At 39.9% G+C, this 27550-nt stretch overlaps 1 protein-coding gene across 1 annotated transcript in view; it reads right to left on the reverse strand.

Annotated features, from left to right (window-relative positions):
• PTN (pleiotrophin) overlaps positions 1–19431 on the reverse strand; it is an 80039-nt gene extending 60608 nt beyond the window's left edge. The window contains exon 1 of the mRNA XM_027743794.2: positions 19136–19431. The gene's annotated coding sequence lies outside the window, so the exon portion shown is untranslated. The remainder of the gene's footprint in view (positions 1–19135) is intronic.
• Between the last annotated feature and the right edge of the window lie 8119 nt (positions 19432–27550).

Below are 27550 nucleotides of genomic sequence, written 5' to 3' on the forward strand. Positions count from 1 at the left end.
TTTTTGCCCCCTGTCCTCCCCATCCAAGTTATATCATACATGAAAACTCAATTTAAGGAAACGTATTTTCTGGCACAGTTCCGTATTCTCAGAGAGAAAAGCAAACAAGTTTTTCCCATTTGGGAAAATCCTGTTTGGTATTTGATGTTTCAGAATCTTCTTAAATAAAGCCAGCAATTTATTATAACCATAGCCAGTGCTCAAATTGAACTAGAGTTCAAAACTTCTAAGCTTCTTCATTCTTCTCAATGAGAGGAAAATCAGTATTTCTCTTGATTCTGGAAACAGAACTGGCTTATCCACACAACTAGAAAAGCATAAATAAAGGTGCTCCCGTGAGCAAAGGAAGTCTACAAAGCTGACACCCTCCTCCACCTCATGTAAACACAGCCTACCTATCTCAAAAATGCATATTTTTCTTCATTCAGAGTCACTTTTCTAAGAGATTTTATACAGGTGAGACATGAAGACAGTGAGATAATGCTTAGATGGAGACCTTCTGTGCTAGAGGACCTGGGTTTCTGGAATAAGGGCTCTGTCCTGCCTGTCTGCTGTCAAGAAAATATTTCTTGATTGGAAGGGAAAGCATGCACTTAGCTAGCATTCCACAAAGGCAAAGTAAGCAGGAGAAAAAGCAGATAGAGAAAGAAAACAGACAAACGAACATCAGCAAAAAAACCCTATATGCTTAGGAAGAAAAGGTTAAGCATCTCTATACTTTGACAGTAAAATGACCTCCCAGCAGGTCTCTTTTAATTTCTATAATGTATGTTTCTTTGTTCGCTCTGTTTTTCACATGATCTTTGTCTCTATTCTAGTAGGTTTACAGGAGCCGGGTTACAATTTCGTATGATAAAGGGCAACACAAGTGTGACTTGCAACATATTACAGCCTTTTCAGGAAGTAAATTGGCACCTAAACTACAATATATGCAGATTACAGTTAAAAAGGGAACTCAATAACTTGTTAAAGCAGGACACATTTGCTATCTCTTAAAACACAGGCTTCTGCTTCACTGACCTGCCTATATTTCACCTCTGAGAAGCTGAGAAAAACTCTTCTGTCAAGACAAAATGGATGTCCTTATGCAAGAGCCCCAAGCTAGTTCCTTGTACCAATCTTCTGGTATCCACAAGTCCACATTTGCCATTTACACTTTGTAAGATGAGTTATCCACTGCCTACTATGAAAGTTTTTGTGAAATTATCATCCTGCCTCCCACCATCAACACTGTAAAACAGTAAATTAGTTCGTAATTGAATTTTTCTTATCATGGCTTTTCCCAGTAAGTTATAGAGACCTTCAGTACTTGCTATTTTTCTTCCCTAGAAGATATTTATAATGTGGTTATCTGTTCTTCTTGAGTTTGTCAGGCAGACTAAGCTCTTTAAGTCACAGAGCAAACTTTCTCCAGGCATTAGTTTGTTGGAGAGTTTTTCCATTCCTTTAATTATTTCACATTTTGAAAATGTTGGCATGAACAGAGGATGCCTTATCCTGGTGTCTTTGTCATCACCATCACCCTAGTCTAACCCTCTCATGCATATGCCTATGATTTTAGACATTTCTCCACAGCACTACATTCAGAGTTCATCTGCCATTGCCTACCTCCTGTGACCCCCTAAAATAATTTTTAATCACTGCTTTACAGCTATTTCCCACTACATATTTCATTCATATATATTGAGATAGAAAGGACTAAAACACGCTGTGCTAAGCCACCTGAATCATTATTTTCAGCACTGAAACACGACAGGGAAAATGTCACCCAACCCTAAGACACAGACAGGAACAGGTGGAAAGAGGCTCCCTGCCTTTTCCTGACATCTTTCCCTGTTTCCAGAAAGGTAGAAAGAGGTCCTCAGCAGCCTCAGGCTGTTAATAATTATGCTAATGCTCAGTTAGTAATGAATTTTGCAATATTTAACATTTTCCTTAAAGGCTGAAGTCCAATTCTTCATAAATTTTTAAAAGAAAAAAAAAAATAAAAACGTGTTTTCAGTCTTCAGCTTTAAAGAAAATACTTGAAAGTACAATCATCAGGTTCCATTAAAATAATAAAAACCTACATTGAAGGTCAGAACAAAGAATCCCATCATTGTTTTGGATTTTCTTCATCTAGTGATTTTTAGGCCAATATCCTGACAGGATAGGGGGAGGAGTGGGGCTGTCAGTACCGTATTCAATGAGTATAATTACACTGAATTAGTGCTAAGGGGTTTAGAGAGAGGAAAAAATACTATTCCACAGAGTTAATATAAAGTGGGCTTTCATGTACATACAAACCCACAAGGAGTAAGCTACTGCCTGCTGAGACCTATTTGAGAGCCAAGGGATTGATCGGACTCAGCCAGCCCTTGCTTAAGAGAAAAGCTGCAGTTGTGAATTACTGTAAAGCAGCATTCACATGATTGATGGGTTTACCCCCACCACCACATTTGTTTCAAAGATCCATTTTGTCTTCTGTGGTGATGGTGTGAATTAACCCCACTCACAATGGCTGACTGGATTTTGCAAGACTGATCCAAAGTCTAGGAGTCTGATGGAGCTTTTATCTTATGCAGCCGTGTGACTGGGAAAAGGGGAAAGAGATGCTATTTAACACCCAGGCTACTGAGGATCACCATAACATTGACCTCCTCAAAGAGTCTGCAAACTTTTTGCCATCAGACCAGCCAGCTCCTGCCTGGGGAAGAGTCTTTGAAGGAGCTCTGCCTCTGATCTCCCTTGCAATCTGATTCTACACCCACTTATCCTTACATCCAAGGGACCATAATGTATATTTATTTTATCTCTTGCCTTTTTAATCCAATATGATGTCAGCAATAGATTTTTTTTTCCTTTTTGCCAAAGAAGAGCAAGAGAAAGCCTAGACTCTGTAGCCAGTAAAAGATCCAGAGGCTCCATATAATTTGTGAGGGGATTTCTCCTCAAGGCTCGGGTGCTGTAAGTTAAAAGTAGTTAGGATAGCAAAGAGAATGGGAGAGAAAAATCAGAAATGGGCCCAGATCATGACTAGCTTTTAAAAATATCCTGAAATCTTTTGAATTGACACTATGACACAAAAAGCCAGAATTCCATGGAAGCTCAATCACACAACTGCTTAGGAATGGGCCCACAGCATCTCAGGAACACTTTTTTCAGCCAGGAATAAATCTGTGTCAGTTGCAAACTGCTCTGTGCTCCTCCCACTTCCCAGGAACTTACTACATACATGAATAAGATTTTGTTTTCCTTTATGCGGTAAATACATTGCTTAAAAGGGAGGAAAGAAACTCCAAACAAACAAATAGAGCATTAAATACTATTAGCTACACCAAGCTGGCTGCAGACAAGCGAAATGTAACCTTCCCACACGCAACTCTGCAAAAGCATTTCACACTGCATCATTTCATTTCTATTGCCCTGGTCTTCCATAAAAACATGTCACTTAATCTACAGCACCTCCTCTGTATTAACAGTCCTGTTCTAACCAAAAGGAGGAAAAAAATGATGCATTGCCACCACAGTCATTGGTGTCGCTGTACTCACACTACCACACTCCCAGCATTTCTAAATTGTTACCTGCAGCATCCACTGGACCCCACAGTGTGGGAGCCCTTTATCCTAGCCCCACCAGCCATCCCAAGCCTGGCCCCGGAAAAGGGTCTGAGCATGACAATGCAGCTGGTTTCCCAATGAATGTTAGACCAGGGAGCTTCTTGGCATGTCCTGACTAGGTTTGTTGCAGCACATCAAATTTTTCTGTCCCCAGGTTTAGAGCACTTTGCAATCAATCCTCTTTAGTCCTTTCTTGGACACCATCTTCATCTGCCTTGATAGCTATGGCAGATGTTGCAGGAATCACAAAGTCAAATGCTATGAGAGATCTCTCCCTCTTTAGTAGCCTTCCTACCTCTAAACCAACCCTGCCTCCAAAGAGGCAGATGCTGAAGTAGCACCAAATGGGGTCAAGCACATTTCAGCCACTACACTCAATTCTCACCTGGAAATTCTTGGGCTAAAATGTGTCATAACTGAAAGCACACAGTAACTAGGTTAGTCCCTGTGCATCAAAGTTGTTAGCAACCCATACAGACCACAAGAAGAGCTGAGCTGTCCTGGTGTGACTGGGTTAACAGATGAACATTCAGACATTCTCAGCAGCATATAGAAACTGCTGTCAGATCATCTCTTGCTATCATACAATATTTCCAAATTTTATGTATGTGCATCTTATTAACCCCAAAAGACAGTGTGTTTCATTTCTCTGTGAAAAACTCAGTCACAGAGAAACTGTCCAATTTGTCTGGATCATTCTGAGTTTTACTACCTTCTGACCTCTGTTGCTGTGATTTGCAAGGTATACACACATGCTTTCTGCTCCACCACAGAAACAGGAAGGAAGGAGAATGGGATCAATGGCAGGTTACGCTGGGATCTCCCAAAGCTGCTGGCAGCCTGCAAACCACCCATATGGGAAAGCACACCATAAGACAACATCAAGAACCCCGAGTGAGCCAGGGGAACACCACAGCAGCAGAGCACACCTGCACTACTGGCATGCTAATACAACATTGCTGTGTTGACAGAGCTGTCAAATCCCATAGACCCACCATACCAAGGTGAAGGCTCACTCCAGTCCCAGGGGGCGGGTGGTCTTTGTTTCTACCTGTCATATGACAAAAACATTTCCACTGCGCTCTGATCAGCACATTAAGTTAATCTCTTCCCTCCCCCACCAAATCCTCTCCCTGTGCAGTTCAGTCCAGTGGCGGTAGCAGTTGGATGTGAAACACAGGTGTGCTATTAAGAAAGGTCAAGTTATTTCATTTCCAAAGCCTATGCAAAGTGGAGCGTCATTCAAACCAGGCACGTTTTTCTTCAAGTTCCACCTAAACAATGACTGACTTTGAATAAAAGCTGCTTGTTGTCACCCCTTCATTTGCCACACTCAGAGGCATGTTAGACAAGTGTTCTAAAAGCACCATCATTAGAAGCAGGAGGTCATCTGCAACCCCAGTTGGCTTCTGTTACTCCCGGTGCCACGTGTGTTATAGCAAAACCTGTAACACACTTATTGACTCACATGATGACAAGGAACACTCAGTCCTTGTGCCCATGCACAGCACCCTACATAAAAGCCACTTGAGCTCATCAAGATTAGGAATGAGCTCTTTCTTAAATCCAGCCCAATCCAGTTAACAGGCTTATATTGAATACTGAGAGACAGGGCTGACAGGTGACAATGCATCTAACTTGCAAACACTAGCTTGCTAAAAAGGAAGAATGTCAGCTCTGCCTAGCTCCAGTTCATAATGGCCTCTTTGCTCTTCATATACTCCTTTACAGATGCTTTTCTCTAAAGATATGAATTTAAAATGGCTTGAGTGACCTTTGTGATTACTAATCACTACTATAAATCTTGTTCCACTAGCACAAAGTAAAAAAACAACTGTTAAAAGACAAGCCCGTTTTATTCTTCCTGATCAAATAGCCTTCCCTTCCTGTTCTTGGCATATGTTTGCATAAGTTGATTTGTTTCTGCTAAAAAGATGCTGGCATGCATCAAAACAGAAAAAAATAAAAATGCGCAGATGCTTTGAGACTGCTTGTGACATCAGTTAGTGATACCACACTACTGTCCTCTGTCTCCCTCACTCTATCTGTGCACAGAGGTGCAACCTGGGGAAGGGATTGCTCCTGACCTTCTACTGAGGAGCAAGCACAGCAGTACATGTCCAGACTCAGACCTCCCCACACCACTGAGTGTGCAGGATCTGTCCAAAAGTGAAGGATGAAACAAAAGATTCCTCCCATTCAAAAAAAAACAGAGTTGCTTTGGGATTCATTACTTAAAAGGTAATAACCTTAAAGTACCTGTAACCTCAACTTACTAAGTCTCAATTTTCCATAATAGGAATCATGAAGGGGAAGGGGAGAATAAACATCAATTTTGCAAATAATATAAATAATTCTAGTAGTTAAATAAAAGATATTTTAGAAGTATAAGTGTTGCTATGAGAAGTTAATATTAAAATCATTCCCTGTGAGATGCATGGAGACTAAGTTAACATAAAGTTAGAAAAATTGAACACAGTCAGACTTAAGGGAAAACAGGTAACTTGCACAGGATATTCCAACTCTGACAATACATTTGTTTTCAAATAGCAGTCCATTTACCACAGCTGAATAGAATCAGGCCAACAAATTAGATGTATATGGCTGCAATCAGCACACATTTCTAATATCACAAACAACTTCTTGGAGAACAGTTTGCCCACATGTTAAACAAACAAAGCAAAACGAACAAACAAACAAATCAAACACAAAACCCCCAACAAATTCCCTCCCTCAACAACAACAGCACAAAAATTATTAAATTATACAGCCAATCTAAATCTTAGTGAGACTGTATATGTTTATTTCACATATATATTTAGTTACTTTGGTAGACTTCAGATACTTAGATCAGGTCTTTAGCTAAAATGCTTAGAGGGGATTCTTCTAAAAGACAAAAACATACAATGTCGAGCTGTGCTTGGACACATAGCAACTAAGGAAGAGGAAGAAGTCAAAAGTACAAATCTGACTTTTCAAGCTTTCCTCGCAGGGAGGTACAATAGGGGAGAGTTTCCAACTAGAAATTCTGAACTCTAATCTTGAGGATGATAGTGTGCAAGCCTCCAATTCAGACCAGAGCAGATCGACATGAAACACTTGGTGATCAAATGACGACAACATTACCATTTTCTAAAAAGGTGTAAATGTGATAATTTTTATAAACAATTTCTTGCCAGTGTAACCAATTCACATGGTGGCAGGTAGTTTGAAGATTGCTTTCCTTTCAAAAAGCATGCCAGGAATGAGCACAGGTATTCTAACAGGGTGACAAAGTGCAATCACTGATGATACTCCTGGTCACTCAGGAAAAAAAAAAAAATTACTTCTCAAATGTAGTTTAAGAATTTATTCACTCACAGATTATCTTTAAGAGAAAAAAAATGGAAATACAGCCCGAGTGAAACTAATAGGAGAGAACAACTTTGGCAGGTGAGATGTAAAATGGAAATTAAGAAGTCCAAGAGCAAGGCTGAAGAACAAGGAAGCAAATACATAGTGACAAGTACAAAGGCATTCCTTAAGCACACGGGAAACTGGAACTCCAGAAGAACCAGTGGGTCCTGCAGATTACCCTGACACAAAGCCAATGAGGGTAGAAAAAGAGACTGCACAGAAGTTAAGTGGCTCCTCTGCTTCATTCTTTGCTTTGAAACAGAGATGAGAGATGCATGCTCCAAGGTTATACCAGTAAAGAACTTGAGGCAGAACTGCCAGACAGAATTAGGGAAAATAAAATGAAGCAAATAAAAAAAAGAAACTACTCAAGAAATTCGATTGCACTGAACTGCATTTCCAGAGCTGAGAAAAGTCAGTTAAAGGCAAGTGTAAATCAGCTAGGCTGAAACAGGAGTCCCACAAACTGGAGTCTAAAAAAAGCAGATTTTTCAAAATGATAAATCATGCTTCACTAATCTACAAAAAGACTTAAAAAACATATGCTGGCTATTTTTCACTAGATGTAAATTGTTCAGATTTTCAAAGACTGAAATAGTTAGGAGAGCTCTGTCTTCTCAGGATAAGAGGCAAGATCCTGTCTCTCTTTCAGTATTAGCCAAGAAACAGAGAATCCAGGGTAAGAACAATAATCAGTTCTTTGTACAAAAGGAGGATGTTTTAGCACCCAAAGTAGAGCCAAGGATCAATGTTGTGGAATACATTCATGAAGTATCTGAAAGAAAGAATTAAAAGGAAGGCAATAATACATGCTGCCCACATAATATGGTATGGAGGTCCTTGTCCTCACAAATACCCAGGCAACTGGACAACACAAATATCAAATAAAATTCACCATATTGAAGTCTAATGGAACAAAAATATATTTATCTGCTTATATATATGTATTCAGTACAATTCAATGACCACTGAATGAACTTCCAGACATCAAAAAAGTTCTGAGGACAGAAGTAGTCACATCTCTGTGCTTAACGAAAAGAGTAATTTCAGAGTAGACAAAACTTTAGAACAGCGCTTCTAACATTTTAAAATGTAATATGAAAAATTGTTTGATTATGGAAATGATAACATAATTGTAGACTGCTGGGTTAAATTTCAACTAGATGTGCTTACTGAAATAAGGACATGAACTGTGAACACATTTAGAAATAAAGAATTGAAACATTCTGTTGATTTAGAACAAGGCGTGGGGCTGTAAAAGGCCACTGAAAATGAGAAACACGAGAGAATGTGTAATATTTATGAAAGGTGACCTACTGCACTACTTAAATAGAAGAGAGATTAAAACAAAGAGAAGTTGAGGTTATGAAAATAAGGACATTATAGACATATGAATCCAAAATTAAGGAAACCTCAGCTATTCAGAGTAATGAAAATACATCTTCAAAATCAAAACAGCTTGGGTGTGGCTTATCTGTTTAGGGGAAAATCCCTTTAAGGTCTACTCACATTTAAAGCTAAGGAAGACGACCACTATTTGCAAAATGTTTTAAGGAGTCCTCATAAGCCTGGTTTTACAGAACCTGACCCATGCTCTGCCATGCACTTTCACATTTTGTACAAGTGGACTGCTACTCACAAGGCATGGTCTATGTCTTGGAAAAACCTAGGCTGAATTCACAGACTGATACGGCTTCTGTCACAGAAGCATTAGCAGCCTTTGATGGTTTAGCTTTGCAAGGCAGCAAAACTGGGACCATGCAGGAATCTGAGCAAGGAAATCAGAGTCCACCTGGGATCAGCAGCTGCAGCTTGGAAGTTCTGCTACTCCAAGAAGTATTTAGGCCTAGAATATTTTTTTTAATCTGGAGGAATAGAAGATAGATATTAACGAGAAAAAAAAAAAAAACAACTTTCATTGCATACAAACCACACTTTGCATCAGGCAGTGAAAAGTACATTTATTCTATGCTAAGGGCACAGAACAAAGGCTAAAATGTCTTTCCCAACAGAAGTTATGATCATATCGAGAGAAAAAAAGAAAGAAAAAAGAAAAAAAATCCAAGACACTATGTCCTATGAAGCAACTGAAAAGGACAAGCACAGGCCTTTGGGAAAAAAAAAAATCAAATCACACTTCCAGTTTTATTCAATTCTATAATCATAGTTATAATAATTTTAAATAAAAATTACAAATTATTAAAACTGTTTACAAATATAAAGAAATAATTTTAAAACAACTTATAATTATTAGGATCATTAAAATGTTTACAAATATGACACTTATATTCCAACTTTGAAAGGGATGCTTTGAAGAAAATTTTAAACTGATCGGGAAAGGATAAATTGGAGAAAATGCTTCTCATTCCCCACTGCTTCACACTATACCACTCTTTTTGTGAGACACCGTGATCGTAAAAATGTAATAATGTCCAGGACCAGCTGGACACCACAGAGCATCATGAAGACCCTACTGTAGCCAGTGTGTCTATCTCATATGTAGGCTCAAGTTCTTGTTTTTATTCTCTCAGTGTCCATTGAGTGCTGCAAGTGTTTAGACACACACTAGAATTTCACTGACCTGGAACACAAATCATGGATTCAGTAACTCAAAAATTTCCATTTCAATAAACCTTAAGTGAAATATTTCAATCTCAATTTTTCTTGACTTAAGACAGATAATTTACACTTCACAGACTTTTCTTGCTTTGGGTTTTTTGTTTGTTGCAGTTTAAATAAGACAAGAAATTCCCACCCACAATTACTTGAGAAATAAATCTCAGTTGGTAAAATCCCAACCAGAATTGGAGCCTTGTTGCACTGCTGAAAGTGTCAGTGCATAAAGATGTGAACTTGTCATTTATAGTACATGTTGCACAATTGGAAAGCCTAAAGTTATCTGACATATTTTTGCTACACATCCCTACAGTTCTGAAAAGTTTCTCCAAGCAGACACTTGCTTTTGTTGTGTGTGTGTGTGTGTGTGTGTGTGTGTGTGTGTGTGTGTGTGTAAAGCATGATGTCAGGGCAAGGTTTCTACACGTCTCTTTTTTCCCCTCTATACAAACACATACTCGCCATATCCACTCAACCTACAGTTGTGGTTAGCACAAGAAAGAGGGGTTCTTATTTAAAGGACTTTCAGATATAGTAATAAATAATTCAAACTAAAATATAGCACATAGCAATTAAATGAACACAGTAGATGCTGTAACACGCCACCTTCATTTTTTAGTCCTTTTCTTTTGCGTCAGTATTCAATCTCCAGCTGTTCTCAAATGCTCTAACCCTTTGGGAAAATTAGCACAGAGATGCTGTATTTGTGCACAGAGAAGCAGCCAAAGAAAGGCCAGGATCATGTAGCACATTATACCACCAAGTAAGAAGAGATGTTTGTAAATAGATGTAAAAGAGATGTTTGTTAACTCAGTTGCAAAATAGTAGAAGCATCTATAAATGTTTTTGAAAGTAGCTTCAAAATAACTTTTATAGATCAAAATTATGAGTAACAGCAGGAAGTTCACACACTCTTCCTCACATTCCCATCCCTTTTTGAACTTCAGATTTTTTCCATCATGAAAACATGACCGATTTTGCTCGTAGTTATAGACAGAGAGAGAAAATGTTCTCCTCTCTCCTACATTTCTCATTTCAGCCAACTTTACAAAACATTTCAGATGTTAAGCCCGGAAGATTTCTCCCTTCAGAGATAAAACCAAGGGCTGATCCCAGCGGGAAGATGGCAGCCTCTACCTCTCATCAGGATAAACTCAAAATGTTTACAACACCAAATGATCATTCAGGGACATGTTTACGGCAAAGGGTTATGCACAGCCCAGATCCTGCCTTGAAAGGATACAGTTATTAACATGGACCAACAGAAGCAGTTTACATGAGAAAGTGGAACAGAAACCCAGCTCACCATTAGTTTGACTTTTACCAAAAAAAAAAAAAAAAAAAAAAAAAAGAAAAAGTACAAGAGCAGCTCATGCTTAAACAGATGTCCAGAAAAATATCAAGTGAAGCTGTCAAAGGCCCCATGCTAAATGTATTGCTATAAAACTTATCACAAGAGATTTCCTCCCCACACACTCACAAAGGGCATGGACCTGAACACGTACTGTGTCATCAGAGATTTTTATTTCCACTAATTGTGTTAAACTTATAAATGAAGGCACTGATCAAGCAAAGATTTCACAGGCACTTTTACATTTACATTGTCTAAGTAAATCCCACTGTTCTCAGTGAGGTAACTCAGAGCCCATAAAGATGTTCTACCATTGCACAAGAGGTGCAAAGGCTATATCTCAAATTACTAGCAATGGAAAGAAGAGAATGGCACCTCCTAAAACATATATACAAATAATCCCAATAACCACTCAGTGTTAATGAGTCCAAAACACAAACTAAAACCCATGTCCCATTTAAAGACACGTTCTTGAGCAAATAAATATGAAGGGAGAGGAGCTTGCCTTTTCCTTATCATCCCATAAACACAGTTCCCATGCTATTTTGCAAGCATAGGGAAGACTAGATTCAATGTATATGCCCCTGTTTAGGCAGCCCATAATTCCTGCAGCTCTTTGTAAATCCTCTGCTGGTGGATGGTCTGTTTAGGATTAGTAACAGAAAGAAAGTAAAAGCAACCTTTAGGCTCCTCTGAACTCTGTAGATCTTTGGTCAAAGTTGCTAGAGGATCACCATACCGTAACCGGCTCCCCCGTGAGTTTCTGGTTTGGTTTGGGGTTTTTTTTGTCCTTCTGCTGCATAAATAAGCCTAGAAGAGGAGGAGGCCCACAGCATGGAACAAGTATGCTAATGCCATATCATACCAACTGCCATGCCAACAGCAATCACACACACACGCCCGCTCACACGCTTCTGCCAAATAATCACTTAAGCAAACATCAACTACAGAGATTAGCAAAAGCGTCTGACAACGCGCAAATCGGACAAGAAACACGGGCTGAAGGGACAGCTTAGAAAAGTGAGGATTTAATAAGTGAAATGACATGAAGTTCCTTAATCAAAGCTTGCAGCATTTTTGGAAGACTGCTGAAAATCCTATCTGTTGGCCTTAAAGGGAAAGTTGGTAGATTTTTTCCATCCATCCGTCCCTACTGCATATCAGCTGCAGCCAGACAGGCTTCTAATAAAAGCAAGTGACTCTTGCACAAAGCAAAACATCTTTCTGACCTCTGGGAAGGCAGTAATCCAAGCAAACAACCAGGCAGTCAGGTGGCACAAGCTACTGGGAAGCAACCAGAGCATCTCAGGGGCTTTTTGTCAGCACCAGGAGGAAAGCTAAGCCAGTACCATAGAAGACTGGGTTTCCAGGTGAAACCATCCTAGGTAGAACAAGTTCAAATTATTTCTGTGTAATGTGATAGAGGTGGGGAGGCTATTTCTAAAATGTAAATTTTATTATTCAAACTAAAGGAACAAAGCGTTTTCCTACTGGAATTAAGGCAGAATATCAGAACAATCTCTTGATTTTTCTTTAATTTACTAAAAGATGATTAACTCCAAAGGCATTTTCAATTAAAGCAATGAGACTTTGCTGCAAGAAGTACAAGAAGACTCCCAACCATTTACCAGCACTATAGTTCACCTTATTTTGAAGAATTTGCTACCAAAACAAAGGAGTGGGTACTCTTTCTAAATCTTAGTGTGAACTCTATAATCCTTATTCTGATGAGGCTCTTGCTGAAACATCAACTTTGCCTAATTAATTGCTGGAAGATGTGTGCCTGGTTTAATATTAATCTCTGCTCAACAGGAAGAATATGCTTTCTAGTGAGCTGAGAAAGGTCTCAATACCGAAACAGAAGAAGTTTGGTTGTCTGAAAGCAAACTGTGACTTTGTAGTGCCACTGCAGAGACATCATCATATTAGAGATGCCATCTTTCTACCAAGGCTATTTCCAACTCCCTTCCCATCTCACTTTCAAAGTCAACAGACTTTTCTTAAGAGATCCATCCTTTACCATCTAACAAAGTGCCTAAAAGTGCATCATGGTAGTGTCTTTCTAGATGAAGTCAGTCTTTCTACTGTTGCTCACATGCTGTAAACCTGTTAAAAAAAAAAAAAAAAAAAGACAAAGGCAAAACCACCTGTAAAATATCTTTAAATATAAAGATTTTGATATGACAAATGCTTACACTCAGCATTAAGCACATTTTAGATGCTCCTATCACAGAGGCAAAGATGCTACAGACTGTGAGCCTTCTGTTGTTGGCTACAGATGGGTACATACATTTGCATTGCACTACTAAGACTCTTTTGCACTTTGAGATACACGATGTGTGAGAAGTAGAGCTAAAAAAATAAACACATACATAAATGAATCCATTGTATTAATGATCCAGTCAAAAAAAGGAAGCCTTAAATGCAATAGTTATATCATTTTTAGTTGGTTGTTAAACTAATGCCACTGTTCACATGGCACTGAGGGAAAGAAAGAAAAAGAAAAAAGAACAAAACAGCTTTTGTGCCTGATATTCACTGGAACTGAATCTGAGAAGTTAGTTCAGTTTTTTCTGTTGCCTTCAATCGAGCAGGGATACTCTGCTTCCACAGATATCTATATATTTACTGTTTGTGTCAATACACAAGGAATTCCTCCTTTCCCATACACCCATAAAGTGAAATTATCTGATTTTTGACTTTCTAATCTTTTGGGGCAGCATAAGGCAACAGATAATGCAGTTAGCAAAGTCAGATGGTAAAGACAAGAGCAGAGTGGTCTATCTGCCTTAACAAGCTCAGGAGGTCAAGACCAACTTTGCACTCAAGTCTAAGAAATAGGCTACCTCCACCTTGTTGCCATCTTCAGCAGTCCTGTGCCTGTCTCCACTGCCAGTTGGACCAGCCTCCCTTAGACACCTGAGCATCAGCCCAGGTGTGTAAAAGGATGCTTGCAGAAGAAAAGCAGAGCCTATCTAGCCTCCTCTTTCCTCCCAATTGTTCTGTCTGGTTTTATTCTAAGAGGAGAGCTTTTGTAGAGATAGGGAGTAGCTCCAAAAATATCTTTGGAAGATGGTAAAAATTCTGTTCAATTTAAGTTGTTAGCTAGCTGTTTGACCAATTCCAAAACATGCATTTACACTGAGGTGTTACAGAATTTCTCCTCTTTCTCTTCCCTTCTCACAGGCACTTGACAATGATATAATCTACAACTAAATAGAGGATGTTTACAAGGTCCAAGCTACACTGAAACTGTAGAAACTAATGAGGAAGGAAGATTTTTATAATACTCTTGTGAAATCTTTAATGAGTTCTGAAATAGTGCTGGCAGGCCTCAAAGGAGAAAGGCCCAGTTTAAAATTGAACTTTGCAGTTTGCTAAATGGCAGTGTACTGGAGCCCCAAGCACTGTTTATTTTCAGAGACTATTTTTATCAGAAAGTCCCCAACTCCTGTAATGCTCTTCTGCTCTAAGTCTTTACCCCTCTCTAGGAGCTGCCGTGCAATCAGTGGCACTGACTGAGCAGTGTGCTCCTAGGGCCCAAAAAAACACATTAATATATTTTGCTTAACTTAATGGAACTGGATTTCGCCTCAAAACACAGTTAGCTCCATTCCTCACCTCCAGAGGTTATCCACATTGAAACCAGAATGTGCAAGGAAGGGCAGTGGCTTTTTGGAGTAGAGGGATGGTGAGGGTGAAAAATCCCCTGGCTGTATCAGTAATATAGTTAGCTCTTTATTACATTCACATTCTCCCTTCTCATCTCCCATGAAACTGCCTACAGCTGTTTTCTCTCAATCTTCAGTCTGAAAAAGATTAAAAAGCAGTCTGCAAGATGACTACAGCTTTTACAAAGCCACTCCCACATATAAGCAAGGAAGGAAATTAAAAAAGTTAAAAAACAACAGAACCATCATGGTGCCACTGCAGAAGGCAGAGCCAGATATTTTAAATGGCTCAGTGATTCTACTCCTTGGAATAAAAGAAGGTGAGACATATTGGCCAAGAGAGAGTCTAGTTTGGTAAAGTCCTACTGACTCTTTCCATGATGATAAAGTAAACCATAGCTGAAAACATAAACTGAACTACTTTAATACTACCACCTGCAGTGGGGCTTTTTAAGTCTTCGAGTGAAAGTATTCATTAGTGAGAAGACTGTAGGAGCCTGAAGAGGGTCTGAAAAGTATTGATGAACTTGACATCATAAAATCAGTTCTTCTGGCAACTCAGAATAAGAAAAATTTTAGCCAGCAAATCCCATACCGACTGCCAGTTCTTATTTCAAGAGTTGGATCAATCTCATGTTAAAGGTAGTGAGATTAAAGAGTTTCTTCAGCTGATGACCACTTCCGTTCAATTCAAATCCAACAGTTTGCAAAGCATATTTAAATAAAAAAAAATCCATTGATTTTTTTTTAGAGTCTATTACTGTTGGCATGAATAACAAGAATCAGTACCTTGAAATTTAGTGATACACAAAAGATATGCCTTTTCTCACCTAGTTTAGCTGCTGCTACGTCAGTCCACAGAGACACCATCATATCATTTCTTACACGACTACTGTGCTCTGTGAGTTATTGCAGTAAAACAAGAACATCCACGTTACAGAGGACATTGTTGGCTCCTTTAATTTAACTTTTCCACAGTGTTTCTGCTGAAGAAACTGATGTAAGACAACTGACTCAAATTTTCCCCACCTCTCATCAAACGCACATTGAACACTTGACAATGCCCACTTTTTTATTTTCCTCTGCATGGCTCCATCAGAGAGGACCCTCTGTGCATTCAGAGCAGCACAATGAAGAATGATTTCCAAAGCATTAACTTGGAGCCATTGAGACTTGGATGTTTTCAAAATGATTCTTTTGTGCTCAAAGGATTCTAGACTACCCCAGCTACTCTAGAAGAGAGTCTTTTTCCCCTTTCTCAAAACATCCATTCCTTGAGCCATCCCTGGAGTGCATTGTTGGGGCTGATTCCTTAGTGCAGCGAGTTCCATCAGTCAAAGCTCAACAGATACAAATAATATCAGGATATGGATATAAATTAGTGCGACAGACCCTAAATAGTTTTGACAGGTTTAGTAAGTATATATAGCGACACAGAATGCTATTCCTGCTGTCAGACATCAATATGTAGACAGAAGATTGGGGGCACCATGGAAACTCAGCGACATAAGAGTGGTATTGATTGGACAGAAAACGAGACTGCAATTTAAGCTTAAGGCTGCCAGAGATGCCAAGAATGGAGAATGACCTCCAGCAGTGAATTTTCAGCATAAGCTCCCTGTGAACAAGCCAGTCCAAGAAGGATAAATCAGGGACAAGCTCACCAGGGATATGGCTCAACTGAGTTTCGGCTACCCTAAGCAGATGAGAATCACTCTATGTGTGCATGCGTTACAGTGACCTAGTTCGTTCAAAGACAGCGATTTGAATGGTTTATTATAGAGGCTTGAAACAAAGAGGTTTCCTCAATTAAAGTCCTGAAATGCATCCTCTAAATGAAAATGCTTTTGATACACTGATCAGCAAGAGGTTGTAAATATCGAAGCAAAGCGGACATTGTTAAAGACCAATTCCCACAGAAAACGCCACGGTTGGGAATGTAGGTAATGAGGGGGCCTGAACAGAGCAGGAGCAATGAGCCATGCCAACTCCATCCCTAATGCTCTAGTGTTACACTAAAACACTTGTTACACTATAACACTAGATAAATTGTATCTTTCCTGGCCAAAAAAAAAAAAAAAAAAGGAAACCAACAACGACAAATAAAAAATCCGAACACCCCCCCCCAAAACCAAACAAACAAAAACAAAACAAAACAAAAAATGAGTGCATTTTCAGAGCTTCTGTAAAGCATTATTTTAAACTATTATCTGAGCACTCAGTAACAACTATTCCCAGAACAATCAAGAAGAAATAGAGGACGTGTCAGGGAAGTACCTCGCTGGAGCCATGACTGCTAGACATCCACTAAGTAATAATATTCACATTTGTGGCAGAAAGATTAATCTACACAAAAAATCCATCAGTACAGCTGTGTCAGGAATAAAATAAGCCTCCAAAGTGTCCCCAGTGTCATTATGGGCGTAGAACACAGGCAGGCATATGGTACTGGGACGGTAGTGCTATGTTTTGTAATACTATAGCAAGACAAACCTTCTGCTGGCAAGGGTGTATCAGCCACAAACTGCATCTCAAATATCTGGGGATAGACATCCGGAAAACTGCAAAAAGTCTGTTTTTCTTAGGCCTTTTCTACACTATAAAAAAAAGGTTTATCAAATTAAAAAAAAAAAAAAAAGTTTTGTTGCTGGCTTCTCTTTTTCCCACCCAAGAGCTGGCTCAGGAGCACGCTAAAGTCAGTAAGTTTCAGTCCTTCAATGTCACACAAAGCTTCTTGTGTAATAAGTCACCGAAGAGTTTAGCTTAGCCTGAAGACAGGAGTATATTAAACATCTGCTTTCCTTCACTAAATTATGCAGCAGGTTTTTGCTGCTGCTTTTTTGGGTTGGTTTGGGGGGTTGGATTTTTTTTTTTAGTCCAATGAAGTACCCTGTCCGTGCACTTCCAAATTTTAATTTCTCTAGCAAATTAATAAATTCTGCCACAAATACATAGGTTCCTTTTTGTCTTCAAACCATTTCTCATGATCAAAAGTTCAGACTTTTTTTTTTATTTTTATTCCTTTGGAAGGAGGAAACTGAAATAAACAAAACAAAACAAGCACACAGAAACATTAAATTTGTTTTGTAATCAGCTCAAGACCACTGTTCAGACCAGGTAAAATTATTTCTTTGTAACAACTTTCCTTTCCTACTCTCTTTCTCTCCCCACCCTTTCCCTCCTTCTCCCTAATACCATTAGTTACACACTCAGTCTACTATTTCTTGCTAAAAAAAGTTGAGCTTTGCTAAAAGCTCAAAAAAAAGAAAAAAAAATCAATGCCCAAAGGCAAAACAAGGAAAGGGCAGAGAATTCAAGACTTGATGGCCACAGGTAAAGCGTTCCTCTACTGTAATACAAGTAATTTAAAGCAAACAGGATCTAACTAAAACACTACCCACAGTTATCTGCAGGGTTATCTCACAGAGAAAGATTTAACATGTCATTCCCAAGAACCAACTAGTCTCTAAGGTTTACATCCTAGAAGCCAAATTCCAAGTGTATCTCTAAGCTAAAGCACAGTAGACATTCACCAAAAGCCACTTGCAGTGTGGAAGAGAAAGATGTGCGACAGCCAACTGGAAGATGTAAAAGGAGTAGATAAGCTCTCAAAGAATCAAGACTACGTTTCCCCTATGAAAAGTTCTACTTTTAAAAAGGAGGGAGAAAAGGAGGGTAAGGAGCTAGAAGCACCAATATTGGAGACCAGAACAGATTTGCAGAATAACATATATGCTCAACAAAGAGGAAACTGTGCTTTCACCATTGTTAACTCAGACTTTCTCCCAACCCATCCCTCTGGAGGAAGCAGAAGACACAAACTAACGATGGCAGTTTTAAATAGATCTATCAGCACTTGCTAGATTCAGTTGTTCCACCAGAAGTAAACTAGGGATAAGAAGGCAAAGTCCCAAGAAAAAATATCAGTTGCAGTGCTCGGTCTGAAGGTACAACTTAAACTCGTTATCCCGAGTCTCAGCCGGGACATTGCTGGCACACGGTAACTGGGACCCGCAGGGGGTTTGCCGCTCCGGGGTCACTCCGCTGCCCTTTTGTCCTCTCCAAATGGACCCGCCCGAGGACTCCTGCCTCCCTTTCCCTCCGGGTCACGTCACCCACGGCCACCTCTCTCCCTCTCACCCGCCTTGGCATTTAAGCGCTCCCATCTACCGACCCGCCGCCGACTCCCCACCACTGCACTGCGCCGTCCCGTGCCCGGGGTGCTCCCGGACACCCCCAGACCTCGCCCCCCGTCTGCCCCTCGGGCAGATGTCTCCGTGGTATCAGGTGCCCGCTCCCACCCAGCCCCATGGCCCCTCTGTCCGGCCACCCTCTGCGGAGCCCTGCTGGGGCAAGTGTCCCGGAGCCAAGACAGGGAAGAGGGAAGTGTTTCCCACCCTGCCCCTGGGGGAGCGAGCGCTGTCAGACTCGAGATCTGCTAGGGGGTACCATCCCTCGGGTACACTCCCTCTGGGAGCCCCCGCCGCCGCCTCGGACTTACTTCGGGCGTCAAAAAGCTCTTCTTGCGCAGCTGAAAGGGGCGAGCAGCGACCGTCCCCGGTGAGCAGCGGCTGGTGCGGCCGCCGCGCGTCCCTTCGCTTCCCCACGGACGGGCTCGCCGGCCGCCGTCTCACGCCCCGCTCCTCCCGCGCCCCGTCTCTCTCTCCCGCCGGAGGTTTCTCGCCGAGATTTTTATACTGGAGGCAGGGAACCTGATCCGCGCTTTGACTCGGCGGAGCCCGGGCTGCTGCGAGGCGACGAGAGGAGGGAGGCAGGCGGGCGCCGGGGCAGAGCGAGCAGCCGCGCTGCCCCCTCGTGTGATGCGGAGGGGGCGCGCCCGCCGGGCGGGTCACCCGCGGGGCAGCCTCGCCCCCGCTGCCGGGGCTGGGCGGGTGCGGGGGTGGGCAGGAGGCGGGACGGGGCCACTCCGCTCCGCCGGGGCTCGGCGGCAGCTCCCCCTGCTCCCCTCGCCGGGGGAGCGCACCGGGGGACAGCCCGGGGGGGCGGCGCGGACCACGCGGCACCGGGGCTGGCCCGGGTGCCCCTACTGGGTTTGTTAGTCCAGGCAGCTTCCCCTCCTCTTCCTCACGATACCCAGAGAGAGGGGGAGCCGAGGGTCGGGGGGTGCACCTCATGGTACCCACCCCCCGGCCTGTGCGGGGGCTCGTCGGGGCTTCGGCTGCCTTTGCAGGTACAAACATCCACAGCAGCTTTTGCCCGGATCGTCTTTGGCTGTCAGAGTTTGGGGAGCTTAAACTTTAGCCTCGCTGACTTCGAGCTTGCCATTTTGACCGGGGCCGTGTTGGATTGGAAATACTGTTGAGGAGTGAGAAACAAACAAGAAAAAAGCAACCAAATGAAACAAAAACAAACAAAAAAACCACAACCAAAAAAGCAAACAAAACCAAACTAAACAAAAAAATCCAACAAAACAAACAAACAAACAAAACAACAAAAAAAATTCACCAAACTGAGCCCCCTTCCCTAGGTTTTAATTTCAACGTGGCCTGAAAGCAGTATGAGAACAACTTTTGTCATGGCGTTTCAACACTTCTGGTTGTAGCAGTTGCTGGAGTTGCATCAAGGCTTTCATTTAGGAGCAGACTTTTCCAACTTCTAGGTTCATTATATCCATTGAATAAGAGTGTTCCCCAATCCACAGCTTAATTTAAAACTAAGTGGACTTGTTCCAAACTCCAGGCAATTTCTGTGTAATTCCCTTTCCCCAGAGCAAGTCCCTGCCTTCACTTGAAAGACTGGGTCCATTCACTGCTTAGGTCTCAGCTGGGTTTGCAGCTTGCAGCTCCTGCTCCAGGTTTGCACAGAAATCCAGTTCAGATTCTTCTCCTGTTTCCAGAGGAATGAGCTAAAAAAGTAATTTGTCTGGCACCATACACATTGCATCATCTAACACCTACCATCTGTGACAATGAAAAGCACTGTACAGCTAGTCCCAGAGCAGGCAATTGCACTCACCTGGAGTCCTTCTTAGTAAAGTAAACTACCCCCTTCCATCCACACCTTGGCATCTTCTTTTCATCACAGAGTTATGTGTTCAGTCCTGGCATGGCGGCTGTTCAGGATTTGCACCACCAGCAGTTTTAATGACAGTGATGTAATTTAAAAAAACAATTTTGATTTGCAGTGTAAAGTGATGTCTTGAGATGGAGAGAATATACTTTCTAGCAGCTGGATGAGTGGAAATGAGCACTCAATGGTATTCATATTTCAGAGCATGCAAGGCTGAATGAATGCCAGTTTGCACCTTTCTGAGGGCTTCTCAGTGAAATCCTGACATCATGGTGCTAAGCATGACAAACATTTAGAGAAAGAAACTTTCCATCAAAAAACACCTGGTAGTGGTTGACACATTTCAAACCCCAGAAATTCTCCATACAACCACAATAGCACATTTCAGGTGATCAATCCTGTCTGAGTAACAAAACAGGAAAGAGCACAATGGCTGTAAGTTCACCTTGATTGAAACCAAAAAAGATTTCATCGAAGTGGGTCAAGAGATTTTTCACTTTCCTTACAGAAATCTGAGTCTTAGCCAAAACACTGAAAAATTAACATTTTCATAAAACAGTGGAAGCTTTCTGCAGAAAGCAACTGCTTTTCACTAAGATGTGCATGATGTTAAAATCCTCATTTTGGCCACTTAATTTTAGAAGCAATGCCAACAGATAATCTTTGACCAACTTTGGTCACAGATTTTCTACAATTTTTTGTAGCTCAGAAATTATTCTCTTGAAACTGAATTGACATGCACAGAAACTAGTTTTGAGTGATACGGCTTGGGTTTTGACTCAGAATCTCCAAAATAAACTGCAGACAAGGTTAGCAGAGCTTCTCAAAGGACATATTATGGTCTGGACTATGACTGAAAAAGAGAGTACTTAGGTTTTTGATTGACAAAAACTAAATATGTTTTAATGTTCATGTTATTTGTCTCAATGGCACCTTGAGGCTTAACTGAGGTTTCCTTTGCAATAAGCAGTGTAAAACACAGGAAAATATTCTTTGCCTCAAATTGCCCACTGTGTTAGATACCTTTGATATTAATGGAGTATAACACCTCAATTTCCTGACTGAAGTTTTGCTATTGAGATACTCATAAAGACACAGAAGATGAGATAGTTGGTGAATACAGCAATCTTGAAAGGACCAATGTAACTTCTTTTGCCAATAAAAAGTCATCAACTATATGTTAGACACAGCCTTAAAGGTGTCTATGGTGCTGGTTCCTAGTGGGAAAGAGCAGGACAGTGGAGAAAAGGGATGGATGAAAGATAAGTATGACCGTTTACTTCCACAGGGATATTTTCATTATTAAAAGAATGGTAAAGCTGGAGAATCTTATCTCCAGATCTTCTCTGCTGTTTTGTCTCTCTTGACTTTTTTTTTTCCCCCCCAGACAATTATATATTTGCTACATGATCTCTGGAACTACAGACTAGTCAACATATACAGCGACATGTAGAGAAACCCCTACTGAAAAAATACTTTTTGACTACTACTTTTCTGCTCTGAACACAAAGGTAACCTAGAAAAGAGAATTTGCTGCAGATTGTCAGGGATATTTACCTTTAAAATCCTGAACATTTGTTTGTAGCTGCTGGTTTCACCCTGATCAAAAAACAGAGGTGAGTAATGGACTGGAAGCTGTAAAGTCCAGTTTCTGTCTTCACGTACCGTCTTTGCTACCCAAAGTAAAAACTGGAAACCTAAATGAGAAAGACAGGGCTGAGCTATCTCTTAAAAAGGAAGAGTGAAGGTTAGGGCCATAAGAAGCTATAAAAGGATTTTTGATTGGTGCCATGTGTAAATGCTCTCACAAACAATCCAAAAGTATTAGATCCTAATTAGAATCCCCATTCAAACAGTAAAAGTTTAAGACCATTTTGGGGAAAGGAGCTCTCACCTTTAGAAACAATTTTTGCCAAAATGCAAAAAGCGCCCATAATAAATTCCCTTTCAATTAGGTGGGTTTTTTTCCTTTGAAAAAATGTAAACACAAAATTCTCTCTTTAAAGCCAGGCTCTTTGTTACTGTTAGGTAATCACTTCACAAGCCACCTGAAGGAGATTACTTGGAGCTTCTAAAAGGAATATTTCCAAAGATGCCCTCAAAAAATTCTGACTCTAGAGCTCAGAAAGTCAGAGGACAAGGCTTTATGAAACTTTCTTGCAAGAAGATCTACACTGGTTTCGGTCCCACTGCTGAGTAGAATGAGGCTGTACTTTTCAAAAAGTAAACACCCCTTGCACACCAGTTAAATCAGCTGGAGCTGAGCTTGCCTTGTTTGTTTGTTACACTGTAAATATCAATTTCTTCCACTGCTTTTCCTCACCATCAGCAACAGCAGCTCCAGGAAAATGTAACATGATTCCAGGAAAGCAAAGAAGAGAACTCTACAATAGTTTAAAGGTGTTTTCACCTTTTGCTCCATTGTTGTTCCCGAGCTATTGAGCTGCCAAACCCTGGCAACTGAGTGCCCTGCATCCCCACTCCCACGCTAAGATCAGATTTCCATTAGTGATACTGAATTATTTAGTGAATGCATTGAAGATTGAAATCAACTACTTCTGAGCTGTGTACCTTCTCACTCTATCTTTCATTTCAAGCCCGCACAATACTGTCACAGAGCCTATCAATCTTATAATTAGAGTAGAAAAGTCCATGGAGTTCAAAAACAATAATTTATACCTCACTCTTTAGTATCAAAGCAATCCAGCATATTAAAAAACCAAACAAACCACATTTTCTAGTTGCACGTGGAAGACAGCAAACAGAGAGCATGAACCCAGAAGAGTTATTCAATCAAGCACATATGCTAGAAACTTAAGGTATTTGAAAACAAAGTCAGTGTCCCAGAACTCAATCTTAAGCTTCAGTCACCAAACCATGAATACATATTGTAACTTCACACATTTGACTGACTCTATTTTCTACAAGGGGATTAGAGCTCTTCTGCCGAAAATTATTCATGTGCATACATCTGCATGTTGCAGTTGGAAATCCACAAATATAATGTGACACAGTAGACTTTTCCAGACCCCAGCATTTAAAAGACAGTTCGTCATATGTTGGCTTCTCTCACTATTTTGTTCTTTTGTGCTGGCAATTTTTAGAATGGAAGTCCTACATATCCAGGATTCAAAGTCTATTACATTAAAATAAAAGAGCTATGATAAAAAATTTGCTGCTTTGAGTACATTATCACTTTTTTTCCTATATAAACACATTCATTTCACTCTAGTCTTACAGTTTAGGGAGAGGTATAAATAAAAACAAAATGGCATTTTATTATGAAGGGCTGAGCAATAGCTACCATTTCTGTTCTGTTTTCTGGGGTTTTGTCACTATGCATTTCTGTGGGAAAATCAAAGCAAAATGCAGAAACAAAATGTTCTTCCACTGAAAAATAGTCAATAAAATTGACTTTTTTATTGTTGTTGTTGTTTCAAACTTATGGCAGAAAATTACTGAAAAAAAGGAATGTAAATTTCCTTTTCAGTTTTTCTCAGGAAAAACATGATTTGCTAATACCTCTTTTTTGAAAGGCACTATACCTGCATGCCTAACTACTCTATAAAAGGACTGGCTTTAGAAGTAGAGAAGATAGTACTTATAATCCCACCAAATCAGTCCTTGATACTTCATTAAAACAATCAGCTAGTATCAGATATAGCACTAAATACCTTTCCCCTAGGCACTGAACTGAAATGGTCAATTTTACTCTCAGTGGCAAGCCAGCGATAACGAATTAGAGGCACTAACTATACAGTGGGCAAGTGATTAGAAAATGAAAAGCATTCTGATCCTTTGCCTATAAGCTGAATCATGACACGCAACCATTTTCCAGTTAAAGTATGGTAACCACATTTTGAAATAAATAATCACTACCTTTCAATCCAATGACGCTTACATAATTAAAGAAATATTTCTTGATATATACCCCTGAATTGGTAATGTTGTGGGGAGCAACCATTACAACACCCTCTGCATCCACAGTATGATGCAACCAGTACAACTTTGAGCTGGATGTATGAACAAAGAAGAAATTCCACTTATCAAAATGGTCTCCCAAGTTCTAAACTGATTTGTTTGTCAATTTGTAAAGAGTTCACCTGTGTAATTATAATGATGCTAAACTACACATTTAAAGACAAATATAAGTGGGTTTGGCAATTTTTTCTTATGTGCAATCAAATGATGAGATGTTCTCTTTCAGAGCAACTGCAGAACAGACAGCTAAATCCTTGATTATGAGTTTTAGTGAAATCACAGCAATAGAAGGAACACCGAGAATATAATATTAACAAGTAATTATCAAACAAGCTCAGAAATAACATTACTGAGAGTTCTTTATAGCTGTTCTTTCCAAGACTTTGGTGGCTTAGCCTCAGTTCACAGCTGAGCTCGCCAGCTTTCTGTGGTTACAGTGAAGCTTGTGTATACTAACACAGGTTTTTTTGCTTCACTTTAGCTAGTAGCAGTCACTGTGGTAAAGGCAAACATGCACTGAGACTGACAGTTGTCAGGACATAATAAAATTCAGGCCCTAAAATGGTTGCTTCTGATGGTGACAGGGTTGCAAATCACTTTAGATGATAGCTAGCTAGGTAGATATTTTCTCGAGAAAACAAAATAAGAAGTGAAATTGTATTAAGGTTATGTAGTACCCCTTCCCTGCTACCATTTTTTAGAAACAACTATGGCAAAGGGGAAATTTAGTAGATATATAATGCATATATAGACACACACATAATGAGAAAACAACATAAAAGGTCTGTTGTTTGAAACATGGGAACTGGAAGACGAACAGTTATAACCTGTGCATGTGCAATACCTCATTAGTTAATGTAATGGCCGTGATTTTTTTCCCCCATAAGAACAAAATTAGGTACATCTGTTCTTAACTTACTGGCAATTGCTTGCTTGAGATTTGAGCCAGTTGCATGGCCCTCATAAAGCACAATACATCTTTGATGGAAACTCCTGTGGGATGCTGTTGGCTTCAATGTCAGCTTGATCTAGGTTTTCATGCTCAGGAGTTTAACAAAACATGGCATCATCATTCACAGACCTAGACCTGGACTGGCTGTTATTAAAAAAAATGAGCACATTAAAACCCTTTAACATCCACATTAAAAATTTCATGCTGATATCGAATTATGGGGATTACTATGGGCAATGCTAACACTTCTTGCTAAATGATGTGAGTTTTTCCCCAAAGACCTAGTTCTCAGCATTATGTGATTGCATTATACATGCAGTTTTCAATAGTAAAAAGTGGACATGCAAACAATGGGGAGAAAGTCCTGATTCTTCCAGTCGTCCTTTACAGAAAAAGTTAAGAATATAAATGCTAAAAGATTGTTAAAAAAAATCCAGAGTAAATAAAAATGTTCAGAATATGTTTTAAACTGTGTATCACAATTTTTTATGTTATAATATATAATAAATATAAATGTTTAACGTTTGGAGCCTCTCTCTTGAGAGATTTCTTTTTTGTTTTCTTCACATTTTTAATTCTTGGAATTGTCAACATAGTGAGAAAGACTCAAGAAAATAACCACACCTACATTACATGTTGTTCTTTTGGTTTTTTTCCCCCCGTATATTCTTCACTTCAGTGGTTCCTCTGCACATCAGGAATTTGAAGGGAGTATAACACGGGAAGATATCTTCCCAGGCAGAATCAATTCTGACTTCACTTAAACAATCCTCATTTTAGGCTCATTTTGATAAAACCACCACAGTTATTGCTGGTAATGATTTTGCCTTCACCATTCATTTTTAAAGTGAAATTATGGAGATTCTAAAAGGAGTTGGATCTGAGCAAAGATACTTAGTTCTACTTTGAGGAGCAGGAAAATTCAGGGTAACTCTGTAGAATACACAGCTCTTTTGGTCATTATTGGCTTATTATTTCTACCAAGAAAGGGATAGGAACATCTCATCCCCTGTCTTCTGAAATCCATCAGGAACCTTATGTCTTTTGAAGATCCCGTGATCTTTTAGCATTATAAATGTAATGCTTAAAAAAAAGGAACACAATCTTAGCTAAGGTCCCTTTTTTTCTACTTTTAGTATTAATGCTAATTAATATATGCCATTATTGATGAAATTATTTTAATGAGCTTGCAGAACCTACGAGGATATATCAACTTGTACATCATTAGCAATATTCTTGCTCTTTCAATTTGCTTTTCAACACTACAAGAGATTCTTCAGAATTGTTTTTGCCTCCCCAGGCTATTCTTTTTCCAATTATTCCACCAAAACACTAAGGTATTGTAAAGTAGACCTTTCCAAACAGTTAGATTAAGTTCTATCTCCCTCTTCAGCATTTGTCCCTCTCGCTTTAAATAACCTACATCCTTCTCTTTGTTTAAATGACGCTAATATAAGACCTGATTCGGATGGCATAAATAATATATGTCTAGAAATTGCACCACTGTCAAAGAGTTGAAAGCAGAAACACCACCAGATTTGTGTTAGGAACCACTGTTAACTGCCTGAAGGCAGTATGATATTTAATATTCACAATATTTAACAAAACACTCATTCTTCTGGTATAATTTGCCTATTTATGTTTCCTTCATCATATATTTTCAGGAGGTAGAAAACATGGGAGTTTTACAAGCAGTTTGTACGAGTCTATGAACCTGCATCACTTGTCTGAACTCTTTCTTTAGTGATGTTTTAGATTTTGATTAACTTTTCCCCCCCCCTTTTTTTTTTGAGTCTGTGTGACATCTGTTTTGTTTCAGCTGTCCGGGATAGGAAATGAGGAGCACTTTCATAGCTGCATTGCCTGTCTTTACTCTAGCATCTACAGGTACCATTAATTTTCCAGATGAATTATTGTTTTGGAATGCTGTAAAATGATACTCCCTTTATGTCT

Source organism: Pipra filicauda, unplaced genomic scaffold (assembly GCF_003945595.2).
Source record: "Pipra filicauda isolate LSUMZ 115617 unplaced genomic scaffold, ASM394559v2 scaffold2_size9829703_pilon, whole genome shotgun sequence".
In the NCBI taxonomy this organism is placed as follows: domain Eukaryota; kingdom Metazoa; phylum Chordata; class Aves; order Passeriformes; family Pipridae; genus Pipra; species Pipra filicauda.